Source organism: Cherax quadricarinatus, chromosome 4 (genome assembly GCF_038502225.1).
Source record: "Cherax quadricarinatus isolate ZL_2023a chromosome 4, ASM3850222v1, whole genome shotgun sequence".
Classification (NCBI taxonomy): domain Eukaryota; kingdom Metazoa; phylum Arthropoda; class Malacostraca; order Decapoda; family Parastacidae; genus Cherax; species Cherax quadricarinatus.
Window position 1 is genome coordinate 66,010,685 of NC_091295.1, and position 13,740 is coordinate 66,024,424.

Here is a 13,740-nt window from a genome sequence, read left to right on the forward strand (position 1 = left end):
GCTTTTGTTTTGGCACAGTACATAGTTTCAGTATTGGAGTATCACAGGATTCATTATTTTAAGACTGAGATTAATATTTCTGTTTATGGTCGAATGAGTGAGTGAGTGTAAGTGTGAACCACCAGGTGGTATTCGTGTAGTTAGTTGACGGGGTGTATCAGGGAGATAAGATGTTTTCTAATGGTAGTTTTGAAGGTGATGAATGTGTCTGCAGTTCTAGAGTTCTCAGGTAGGGTATTCCAGATTTTAGGGCCTTTGACATACATTGAATTTTTGTAAAGGTTTAGTCGGACACGGGGAATATCGTAGAGATGTTTGTGTCTGGTGTTATGCCTGTGGGTTCTGTCACAACTATCAAGAAAGCGTTTTAGGTCAAGGTTGATATTAGAGTTTAAGGCCCTGTAGATGTAGATTGCACAGTAGTAAGTGTGGATGTACTGAACTGGGAGTAAGTTTAGATCTATGAAGAGTGGGGGGGTGTGTTGCCAGGGATGGGATTTAGTGATTATTCTTACTGCAGCTTTTTGTTGGGTTATTATTGGCTTTAGGTGTGTTGCTGCAGTTGATCCCCAAGCACAAATAGCATAGGTGAGGTATGGATAAATAAGTGAGTGGTATAGTGTGAGAAGGGCATTTTGCGGCACGTAGTATCGTATCTTGGAGAGGATCCCAACCGTTTTGGATACTTTTTTGGCTATATGCTGGATATGGGTGCTGAAATTCAGGTTGTTGTCAAGGTATAAGCCTAGGAATTTTCCCCCATTATTTCTGGTAATTAGAGTGTTGTCAATCTTAATGTTAATTTGTGCATCTCCTGCTCTGCTACCAAACATAATATAGTAGGTTTTGTCAGTGTTAAGCGTAAGTTTATTGGCTGTCATCCAAGTCGATATTTTAATCAGCTCCTCATTCACAATGGTGTTGAGGGTGGCAAGATTAGGGTGAGAGATGACATAAGTCGTGTCATCAGCAAAGAGAATGGGTTTCAGGTGTTGGGATACGTTTGGAAGGTCATTGATGTATATGAGGAAGAGCAGGGGACCAAGGACACTTCCCTGCGGAACTCCAGTATCAAGTGGCCGTGTTGCTGATGCTGTGTCTTTAATGGTGACGTACTGATACCTATTAGTAATGTAAGATTTGAAATAAGCAAGCGCATGGCCTCTTATACCGTAGTGATCAAGTTTGTGGAGTAGGATGTCGTGGTCTACTGTGTCAAAAGCTTTTCTTAGGTCAATAAAAATTCCTAGTGGATATTCCTTATTTTCCAATGCTGTGTAAAGCAGATCTAGCAATTTTATGATTGCATCATTAGTGCTTTTATTTTTCCTGAATCCTAACTGGCAGGGGTTGAGTATGTTTTGAGCCGTAATAAATGAATACAGTCTCCTGTGCACGAGTTTCTCAAAGATTTTGGATAGCAATGGTAAGTTAGATATTGGCCTATAGTTGTTTAAGTCTGTAGGGTCACCACCTTTATGTATTGGTGTAACCCTTGCCATCTTGAGTAGTTTCGGGAAGGTGCTAGTCTCTATTGACTTGTTAAAAAGTAATGAAATAGCATGCGAAAGGACATGGGCCGCTCGCTTGTACAGTAATGGTGGGACATGAGACAGATTCCCCGAGTTATTTTTAAGTGACTTTATGATCTCAATGACTTCCGTGGGCTCAGTTGGTGCAAGATAGAAGGAATTAGGGAAATTTCATCTAGGTAGTCCCCGGCATGGGCATTGGTATGTAGGATTTTACTGGCGAGATTAGATCCTATGTTTGAGAAGAAGTCGTTTATCTTGTTAGCTGTGTCAGTGGGATGTAGTGGTGTTTCATTAGGTTTAGTTAGGACAATATTCTTGGTTTTTCTCAGTTTGTGGGTCCCTAGAATCTGAGAGAGTGTTTTCCAGGTCTTTTTTATATCTCCTCTAGTGTCTGTGAATCTACTGGAGTAGTATAGTTGTTTGGCTTTTTTTATGTTCTTGATGAACACGGAGTTCCATGAGTCTGGCCCTGGGGCAGAGTGCATGGGCATGTCATTTATCGCCTGTTCGAAGTCATTTGGCGTCAGGATAACATCAGATAGGCTTGTGTTAACCAAATTCTGTGGCTCTCTCATAAAAAATTCATTTTGATCTTCGACTCTCAGTCTGGTTAGCGGCTTGCTAAAAACTGAGTCATATTGGGACTTGAGTAGCTCACTCATTTCCTTGCTGTCATCTGTGTAGGACCCATCTTGTTTAAGTAGGGGCCCAATACTGGACGTTGTTCTCGACTTTGATTTGGCATAGGAGAAGAAATACTTTGGGTTTCTTTCGATTTCATTTATGGCTTTTAGTTTTTCCCACGATTCCTGACTCCTATAAGATTCCTTTAGCTTAAGTTCGATGTTTGCTATTTCTCTACCAACATTTAGTTAAAACCTGTGTATTACTTAAGTGGTCCGCGGCAGATGGACCACAGTGGTCCGTGGCAGATGGACCACAGTGGTCCACGGCAGATGGACTACAGTGGTCCACGGCAGATGGACCACAGTGGTCCACGGGAGATTGCTAGCACACTCAACTCACACTGAGATCTGGAGATCGATTCCCCGGTACGGCTTAAAAACATTAGGACGTGTTTCCATAAGACACCTGCTGTCCATGATCACCTAGCAGTAAAATAGGTACCCGGGTGTTAGTCGACTGGTGTGGGTTGCATCCTGGGGACAAAACTGACCTACAAGTACATGTACCTTGTACTTGTACTTATTTCTACAAGTACATATACCTTGTACATGTACTTGTAGAAATAAAATTATTAGTGGTCCACGGGAGATGGAATAAAGTTATCGGAGCCGGGAGCTGTGACTCGACTCCTGCAACCTCATGTAGGTGAGTACAGTAGTCCGCGGCAGATGGGCCGCTGGTCAAACTCAGTGGTTTAAATGTGAATGCTTCGAGAAAATATCTCCTTTATGAATGCCATACAAACGTTTACTGTATAACCAAGTAAAACTTTCAATAAATTCATAAATTTTTATCGTAAAAATGCACCTAACATATATTAAAAGCAATTTTAAAAAACAAGCATAAAATTTTGTAAACGTTCGTAGGCGAGTGAAAAATATGGTTATGTTGTGCTGGCATTCCTGTTTGTTTTGAATCTGCTGAGAAGACGACTCCGAGCCAGCGACCATTTGAATCAGCGATCATCCCACCCAACGACCATCCGACCTAGCGATCATCCGAGCCAGTGACCATCCAAGCCAGTGACCATCCGAGCCAGTGACCATCCGAGCCAGTGACCATCCGAGCCAGCGACCATCCGAGCCAGTAACTATCCGAGCCAGTAACTATCCGAGCCAGCGACCATCTTTCAACGACCACTAGCCACCAGCTATTCCTAATACCAAATAACCGGCTTAAAATATCTTTTTTTTTTTTGGATTATTAAGTAGACGTTTTTAAATGTACAAAAGTTAGAGGTAGTTAAATAAATAATAGTAACATTTTAAGTATTTATAATCTTCGAACCGATTCAGTGATCTTCAGTAAAGTGGGATTTATCAAGCAGTTACAAACTGACTCCAGGGCTTCAGTTTAAGGAACGACTGAAAGAGACAATGAACATACAAGAAGTTAGTTTCAGTGAGATTTAATGGAACAAGATGAGTATTTAATTGCTAATTCTATGGAAGTTTGAGGAAGACTGGAAGTACAGGGGTAGAGTTGGATGAGCTGATTGTTCTTTATAGCATAGTGTTGGTGACTTTTTTTAGGATATCCTAGGTTATATACATATATACTGTTATCTGTGATAATCTATGTAATTGTATTTGTGTATACCTGAATAAACTTACGTCAAGGAGATGAGGTACTATTTAACAAGGGACTTTTTAATGGTTCTGGCAAAGTATTCCAGATCTTAGGGCCTTTTATGTTCATTGAGTTTTTGCAGAGGTTGAGTTGGAAACGGGGGATGTGGAAGAAGTTTTGTCTTGTGTTATGCCTGTGTTCTGTTGTAATTGTCAAGGTAATGTTCCAGAGAAAGGTTTATGTGGAGTATAATGTTCTCTCTCTCTCTCTTTCTCTCTCTCTCTCTCTCTCTCTCTCTCTCTCTCTCTCTCTCTCTCTCTCTCTCTCTCTCTCTCTCTATATATATATATATATATATATATATATATATATCTCTATATATATATATATATATATATATATATATATATATATATATATATATATGTATATATATATATATATATATATATATATATATATATATATATATATATATATATATATATATATATATATATATATATATATATATATATATATATATGGTATAAACCTTGGTAATAAATACCGACAAGTTGGTTTAGAAAGACACGTAAGCAAACACTATAACATATTTATTAGAAAACGTTTCGGTCCTGGGAGGTAGAAAGGCATTATATATAGGCGGAGAGTAAGGTGTGACGCACGTGACCTGAGGAATGTCATAAGAACATAAGAATGGAGGAACACTGTAGAAGGCCTACTGGCCCATGCGAGGCAGGTCCTTATCAAAACAACCTCTGCCTATGAACATTAAAATGGTATAAAACACCGACAGATTGTTAGGTAAGACACATATGCAACAGTTAGGTATCTTTATTTTGAAACGTTTCGCCTACACAGTAGGCTTCTTCAGTCGAGTACAGAAAAGTTGATGGAAGCAGAAGATTCTTGAAGACGATGTAATCAGTCCATCACCCTTAAAGTTTTGAGGTGGTCAGTCCCTCAGTCTGGAGAAGAGCATTGTTCCGTTGTCTGAAACAATATGTTTCAGACAACGGAACAATGCTCTTCTCCAGACTGAGGGACTGACCACCTCAAAACTTTAAGGGTGATGGACTGATTACATCGTCTTCAAGAATCTTCTGCTTCCATCAACTTTTCTGTACTCGACTGAAGAAGCCTACTGTGTAGGCGAAACGTTTCAAAATAAAGATACCTAACTGTTGCATATGTGTCTTACCTAACAACCTCTGCCTATGATGAGGACGGGTAGACGATGAAATCATGTGACTCCTGTGTTGTTGGGTTGGTGCTGCTTAAGTATCATGTATGCCAATGTTTTTGAAATTTTGTAGTTTCCAGTGTTGCGTTCTATAGTGTCGGTGACGGCGATTAGTGAGGCTTCTAGGCACCGTCGGCGTCTGAGGTCTGGTTCGGTGAGAACGAGTAGTGCCTCATTCCAGTTCATCAAATGCCCCGTGGAGTCTCTGTGGAGGACACATGCGTACCTTACATCGTCTCTGTTAGAGGCATTTCGATGCTCATTCAGGCGGACTGCAAGATCTCTGCCTGTCTCGCCTACATATGTCTTGGGACAGAACCCACAGGTTCTTAGGTAAGACACATATGCAACAGTTAGGTATCTTTATTATGAAACGTTTCGCCTACACAGTAGGCTTCTTCAGTCAAGTACAGAAAAACATTAAAATGGTATAAAATACCGACAGGTTGTTAGGTAAGACACATATGCAACAGTTAGGTATCTTTATTATGAAACGTTTCGCCTACACAGTAGGCTTCTTCAGTCAAGTGCAGAAAAGTTGATAGAAGCAGAAGATACTTGAAGACGATGTAATCAGTCCATCACCCTTAAAGTTTTGAGGTGGTCAGTCCCTCAGTCTGGAGAAGAGCATTGTTCCATAGTATGAAACAATATGGAGATGAAGTGACAGGATGGAGCTTTTATAGCGCCAAGAGGTGAGACGTAGGCCACTAGGAGAGGTAAGAACTCAGATGTTGAAAGGTCAGGTCCTTCTCAAATCCAGCCGCTCTCACTGGTGGAAGTTGTCGAAGTTGATTGCAGGTCTGTACCAAGATACCCTTGTGTTGCAGTGTCTGACAGATTGAACATTAAAATGGTATAAAATACCGACAGGTTGTTAGGTAAGACACATATGCAACAGTTAGGTATCTTTATTATGAAACGTTTCGCCTACACAGTAGGCTTCTTCAGAAAAGATACCTAACTGTTGCATATGTGTCTTACCTAACAACCTGTCGGTATTTTATACCATTTTAATGTTCAATCTGTCAGACACTGCAACACAAGGGTATCTTGGTACAGACCTGCAATCAACTTCGACAACTTCCACCAGTGAGAGCGGCTGGATTTGAGAAGGACCTGACCTTTCAACATCTGAGTTCTTACCTCTCCTAGTGGCCTACGTCTCACCTCTTGGCGCTATAAAAGCTCCATCCTGTCACTTCATCTCCATATTGTTTCATACTATGGAACAATGCTCTTCTCCAGACTGAGGGACTGACCACCTCAAAACTTTAAGGGTGATGGACTGATTACATCGTCTTCAAGTATCTTCTGCTTCTATCAACTTTTCTGTACTTGACTGAAGAAGCCTACTGTGTAGGCGAAACGTTTCATAATAAAGATACCTAACTGTTGCATATGTGTCTTACCTAACAACCTGTCGGTATTTTATACCATTTTAATGTTCAGTACAGAAAAGTTGATAGAAGCAGAAGATACTTGAAGACGATGTAATCAGTCCATCACCCTTAAAGTTTTGAGGTGGTCAGTCCCTCAGTCTGGAGAAGAGCATTGTTCCATAGTATGAAACAATATGGAGATGAAGTGACAGGATGGAGCTTTTATAGCGCCAAGAGGTGAGACGTAGGCCACTAGGAGAGGTAAGAACTCAGATGTTGAAAGGTCAGGTCCCTCTCAAATCCAGCCGCTCTCACTAGTGGAAGTTGTCGAAGTTGATTGCAGGTCTGTACCAAGATACCCTTGTGTTGCAGTGTCTGACAGATTGAACATTAAAATGGTATAAAATACCGACAAGGGTATCTTGGTACAAACCTGTAATCAACTTCGACAACTTCCACTAGTGAGAGCGGCTGGATTTGAGAGGGACCTGACCTTTCAACATCTGAGTTCTTACCTCTCCTAGTGGCCTACGTCTCACCTCTTGGCGCTATAAAAAGCTCCATTCTGTCACTTCATCTCCATATTGTTTCATACTATGGAACAATGCTCTTCTCCAGACTGAGGGACTGACCACCTCAAAACTTTAAGGGTGATGGACTGATTACATCGTCTTCAAGTATCTTCTGCTTCTATCAACTTTTCTGTACTTGACTGAAGAAGCCTACTGTGTAGGCGAAACGTTTCATAATAAAGATACCTAACTGTTGCATATGTGTCTTACCTAACAACCTGTCGGTATTTTATACCATTTTAATGTTCAGAACCCACAGGGGATAGTGTAGACGCCTGCTGTAGAAGTTAGAGGTGTGGGGCTGCGTTTCGTAGTGAGGTCTTTGATAGATGATGTGTTTATGGTGGAAACGTTGATGTTACTCATAGCAAGTGCCCTGCGAGTATTCGTGGCAACATCGCCATATGGGAGTACTATGAACTGTTTAGGGGGCTGTTCCATGGGCGGTTTGTTGAGGATAGCTTGTGCCTTGAGTCTGCAATCTCGGATGAAGAAAGATGGGAACTGAAGACGTGTAAAGGCATGTGTTATGTAAGTGCATTCTTCTTCTAGAAAACAAGGGCTGGAGATGCGAAGAGCTCTCAAGAAGAAGCCAATGAGGACTCCTCTCTTAGTGCGGGTGTCTTGGTGTGAATAAAAGTGTATAAGATCGTCCTTGTTGGTAGGTTTTCTATACACTTTGAAGAGAAGTTTGTCACTGTCGGGAGATCTGCACAGTAGAACGTCGAGGAAAGGAAGTTTGCCATCATTTTCGAGTTCAAGTGTAAACTTTATTTATGGTTCAACTGCATTGATCTTGTTGAGAAGGGCCTGGATATTGAGACGTCTCGGATAGAAAACCAATATATCATCAACGTATCTTAGCCAGATAACGGTGTTGGGAATGAGGGTGCTGAATTTCTCTGTCTCCAGGTTTTCCATGAAGAGGTTGGCAAGCACAGCACTGAGCGGGCTGCCCATTGCCATCCCAAAGCATTGTTTGTAACAGTTGTCCTGATACTTGAAGAAGTTGAAATTAACACAAAGTTCCACTAGATTGATGAAATCTAGAAGAGGTAAAGGGAGGTCGTGGTTTTCAGTGAGCCTCTGTCTCAGAATGTTGATTGCAGCGTCAGTAGGAACGTTGGTAAAGAGGGCTGTGACATCGAAGGAAGCCATGCTTTTGTTTTTGACATTCAGGTTGGAAATTCGGGAGAGAAGGTCACCTGAGTGTTTGAGGTGGGCTTGACTGATGGTGCCCAGAAGTGCTGAAAGGTATTTGGCAAGGTGGCCGGCTAGTCTGTGTGGTGCACTCCCTATGCCCGAAGTGATAGGCCGTAGTGGGATGCCAGGTTTGTGTGTCTTAGGAAGGCCATACAGGCGTGCTGGTTTCGGTTGACCTGGTAAAAGTTTAAGTAGTTTCTTGCCTTGTTCTGATTTTCGTAAGATGCTACGAGCCTTTTGAAGGAAAGTCTGGGTACTTTGAAGTAGCACTGATTCCGATACAGGCTGGTATGTGTTGGCATCGTTGAGAAGATTTAAGATAAGATAAGTAAGTAAGTAAGTAAGTAAGTAAATTTATTCAGGTATACACAATACAGTTACATAGAGTTATCATACATAGCAGCATATGTGTAGAGAACCTAGGATAACCCAAAAAAGTCAGACAGAGTGACTTATTTCCATTGGGGTCCTTTTACCTTATTATTATAATATAAAGGTTATAATATTTTCTTATTATTCTATAATGAAGATATAATGAAGATAAGATAAGACTTTATTGTTGTAGTCGACAGTGTTGAGTAACACCACACCACCTCCTTTGTAAGCGGTTGTAATGACGATATCATCGTTGTTGGCCAAGTTCCTGAGTGCTTGGATGTATCTTCTGGGAATGACCGATCTTGAAGGCTCAGCAGCTGCAGCAGTGATAATTCCTTGAACAAAGCCCTTTTGAAACTCGGAGTCTCCAAAAGGTTGGTTCTTGGTTACCATATCCACCAGATTATGTTTTTTGTTGATGCCAGTAGTAAACGTGAGCCCTAAACTGAGGGCTTCTGTCTCGGTGACGGTTAGTGTATAGGAAGATAAGTTATTTATGATTTCTGGTCGTCCCATTTCGCTCCATTTGCTGTGGGAGCATAGGTCTTGTAGTTTTCGTGATAGCTTCAATTTTTGTTGGATGTTGGCAGTGGTAACTTGGCTGAGTATATATTCTGCAGTCCTTCTGTCAGGAGTAGGAAGTGAAGCACGAATCTGAGCGGCACGTAATGAGGCCTCCTTCTGAGCATGTCGCAGTTCATCAGAGCTTTCTCTAAGGTTGGCGTAAACAGCAGGAGAGAAAGGGTGTCTAGATGTGGTCAGTTGTCGAGGAGTGGACCGTGGTACCACCATCTCAGCAAGACAGTCTTCTAGGAAGATGTGTCGGTTCCGAAGACTATTAGCTTTGAGTAGGAGAGAAAGGTATTCTCTGTATGCTATGTCCATAGTGTGTTGCAGTGTCAGACAAGATGTATGTTAGAAGTGATCAAGGTCGCAGGACCGAAACGTTTTCTAATAAATATGTTATAGTGTTTGCTTACGTGTCTTTCTAAACCATAAATATATATATATATATATATATATATATATATATATATATATATATATATATATATATATATCTATATATATATATATATATATATATATTTTTTTTTTTTTTTTTTTCAACAAGTCGGCCGTCTACCACCGAGGCAGGGTGACCCAAAAAAGAAAGAAAATCCCCAAAAAGAAAATACTTTCATCATCATTCAACACTTTCACCACACTCGCACATTATCACTGTTTTTGCAGAGGTGCTCAGAATACAACAGTCTAGAAGCATAAACATATAAAGATACACAACATATCCCTCCAAACTGCCAATATCCCAAACCCCTCCTTTAAAGTGCAGGCATTGTACTTCCCATTTCCAGGACTCAAGTCCGACTATATGAAAATAACCGGTTTCCCTGAATCCCTTCACTAAATATTACCCTGCTCACACTCCAACAGATCGTCAGGTCCCAAGTACCATTCGTCTCCATTCACTCCTATCTAACACGCTCACGCACGCTTGCTGGAAGTCCAAGCCCCTTACCCACAAAACCTCCTTTACCCCCTCTCTCCAACCCTTTCGAGGACGACCCCTACCCCGCCTTCCTTCCCCTATAGATTTATATGCTTTCCATGTCATTCTACTGTGATCCATTCTCTCTAAATGACCAAACCACCTCAACAACCCCTCTTCTGCCCTCTGACTAATACTTTTATTAACTCCACACCTTCTCCTAATTTCCACACTCCGAATTTTCTGCATAATATTTACACCACACATTGCCCTTAAACAGGACATCTCCGCTGCCTCCAACCGTCTCCTCGCTGCTGCATTTACCACCCAAGCTTCACACCCATATAAGAGTGTTGGTACTACTATACTTTCATACATTCCCTTCTTTGCCTCCATAGATAACGTTTTTTGACTCCACATATACCTCAACGCACCACTCACCTTTTTTCCCTCATCAATTCTATGATTAACCTCATCCTTCATAAATCCATCCGCCGACACGTCAACTCCCAAGTATCTGAAAACATTCACTTCTTCCATACTCCTCCTCCCCAATTTGATATCCAATTTTTCTTTATCTAAATCATTTGACACCCTCATCACCTTACTCTTTTCTATGTTCACTTTCAACTTTCTACCTTTACACACATTCCCAAACTCATCCACTAACCTTTGCAATTTTTCTTTAGAATCTCCCATAAGCACAGTATCATCAGCAAAAAGTAACTGTGTCAATTCCCATTTTGAATTTGATTCCCCATAATTTAATCCCACCCCTCTCCCAAACACCCTAGCATTTACTTCCTTTACAACCCCATCTATAAATATATTAAACAACCATGGTGACATTACACATCCCTGTCTAAGACCTACTTTTACCGGGAAGTAGTCTCCCTCTCTTCTACACACCCTAACCTGAGCCTCACTATCCTCATAAAAACTCTTTACAGCATTTAATAACTTACCACCTATTCCATATACTTGCAACATCTGCCACATTGCTCCTCTATCCACTCTATCATATGCCTTTTCTAAATCCATAAATGCAATAAAAACTTCCCTATCTTTATCTAAATACTGTTCACATATATGCTTCAATGTAAACACCTGATCTACACATCCCCTACCCACTCTAAAACCTCCTTGCTCATCCGCAATCCTACATTCTGTCTTACCTCTAATTCTTTCAATTATAACCCTACCGTACACTTTTCCTGGTATACTCAGTAAGCTTATTCCTCTATAATTTTTACAGTCTCTTTTGTCCCCTTTCCCTTTATATAAAGGGACTATACATGCTCTCTGCCAATCCCTAGGTACCTTCCCCTCTTTCATACATTTATTAAACAAAAGTACCAACCACTCCAACACTATATCCCCCCCTGCTTTTAACATTTCTGTCATGATCCCATCAGTTCCAGCTGCTTTACCCCCTTTCATTTTACGTAATGCCTCACGTACCTCCCCCACACTTACATTCTGCTCTTCTTCACTCCTAAAAGATGGTATACCTCCCTGACCAGTGCATGAAATTACTGCCTCTGTTTCTTCCTTAACATTTAAAAGTTCCTCAAAATATTCTCGCCATCTACCCAATACCTCCATCTCCCCATCTTCTAACTCCCCTACTCTGTTTTTAACTGACAAATCCATATTTTCCCTAGGCTTTCTTAACTTGTTTAACTCACTCCAAAATTTTTTCTTATTTTCATTAAAATTTCTTGACAGTGCCTCTCCCACTCTATCATCTGCTCTCCTTTTGCACTCTCTCACCACTCTCTTTACCTTTCTTTTACTCTCCATATACTCTGCTCTTCTTATAACACTTCTGCTTTGTAAAAACCTCTCATAAGCTACCTTTTTCTCTTTTATCACACCCTTTACTTCATCATTCCACCAATCACTCCTCTTTCCTCCTGCCCCCACCCTCCTATAACCACAAACTTCTGCCCCACATTCTAATACTGCATTTTTAAAACTATTCCAACCCTCTTCAACCCCCCCACTACTCATCTTTGCACTAGCCCACCTTTCTGCCAATAGTCGCTTATATCTCACCCGAACTTCCTCCTCCCTTAGTTTATACACTTTCACTTCCCTCTTACTTGTTGTTGCCACCTTCCTCTTTTCCCATCTACCTCTTACTCTAACTGTAGCTACAACTAAATAATGATCCGATATATCAGTTGCCCCTCTATAAACATGTACATCCTGGAGCCTACCCATCAACCTTTTATCCACCAATACATAATCTAATAAACTACTTTCATTACGTGCTACATCATACCTTGTATATTTATTTATCCTCTTTTTCATAAAATATGTATTACTTATTACCAAATTTCTTTCTACACATAGCTCAATTAAAGGCTCCCCATTTACATTTACCCCTGGCACCCCAAATTTACCTACTACTCCCTCCATAACATTTTTACCCACTTTAGCATTAAAATCCCCAACCACCATTACTCTCACACTTGATTCAAAACTCCCCACGCATTCACTCAACATTTCCCAAAATCTCTCTCTCTCCTCTACACTTCTCTCTTCATTATATATATATATATATATATATATATATATATATATATATATATATATATATATATATATATATATGCACAGTAATATGAGTGGATATTTTGTATATTAAGTAAGTTCAAGGTCTTGAAGAGGGTGTTGATGGGAGTGTTGGCTGTTGGGTTGTTAGTGGTTTAGTTAAGGTGACTTGTTGTGGTGATTCCATGGTACAAATACCAGAGATGAAGTAAGGGTAGATTAGAGAGTGGTATAGTGCAAGTAGTGTTGTTTGGGATACATAGTACAGTATGTTAGAGAGGATGCCTACTGTTGTGGAGACCTTCTTGGCTGTGATGCATGTGGCTATTCAATTTCAAGTTGTAGTATATATATATATATATATATATATATATATATATATGCACAGTAATATGAGTGGATATTTTGTATATTAAGTAAGTTCAAGGTCTTGAAGAGGGTGTTGATGGGAGTGTTGGCTGTTGGGTTGTTAGTGGTTTAGTTAAGGTGACTTGTTGTGGTGATTCCATGGTACAAATACCAGAGATGAAGTAAGGGTAGATTAGAGAGTGGTATAGTGCAAGTAGTGTTGTTTGGGATACATAGTACAGTATGTTAGAGAGGATGCCTACTGTTGTGGAGACCTTCTTGGCTGTGATGCATGTGGCTATTCAATTTCAAGTTGTAGTCAAGGTGTAGACCTATAAATTTTCTCTTGGTGTGCCTTACAATGGGAGAACCGTTGATCAATGTATTAAATTGGATATCTGAAGGTCTGTTTCCACATAGCATGTAGAAGGTTTTGTCTATATTGGATGGCTACCAAGTAGATATTTGTAGGAGCTTGTCGTTAACAGTCACTAAGTTTAGTTGAGTTTGAGTGGGAGAAGACATAAGTAGTGTCATCCGTAAATAGAACTGGTTTAAGGAGATAATATGCATTGGGAAGATCATTGATGTAAATAAAAAAGAACAACGGGTGCAAGACATTGCCCTGGGGCACTCCTATGTCTACTGGCTGAGTTGATAAAGTTACACCGTTGGTGGAGACATACTGATGTCTACTGATAAAATAAGATATTAAGTATGCAAGAGTATGTCCTCTGACCCCATAATGTTCTACTTTAAGCTGCAGGATATT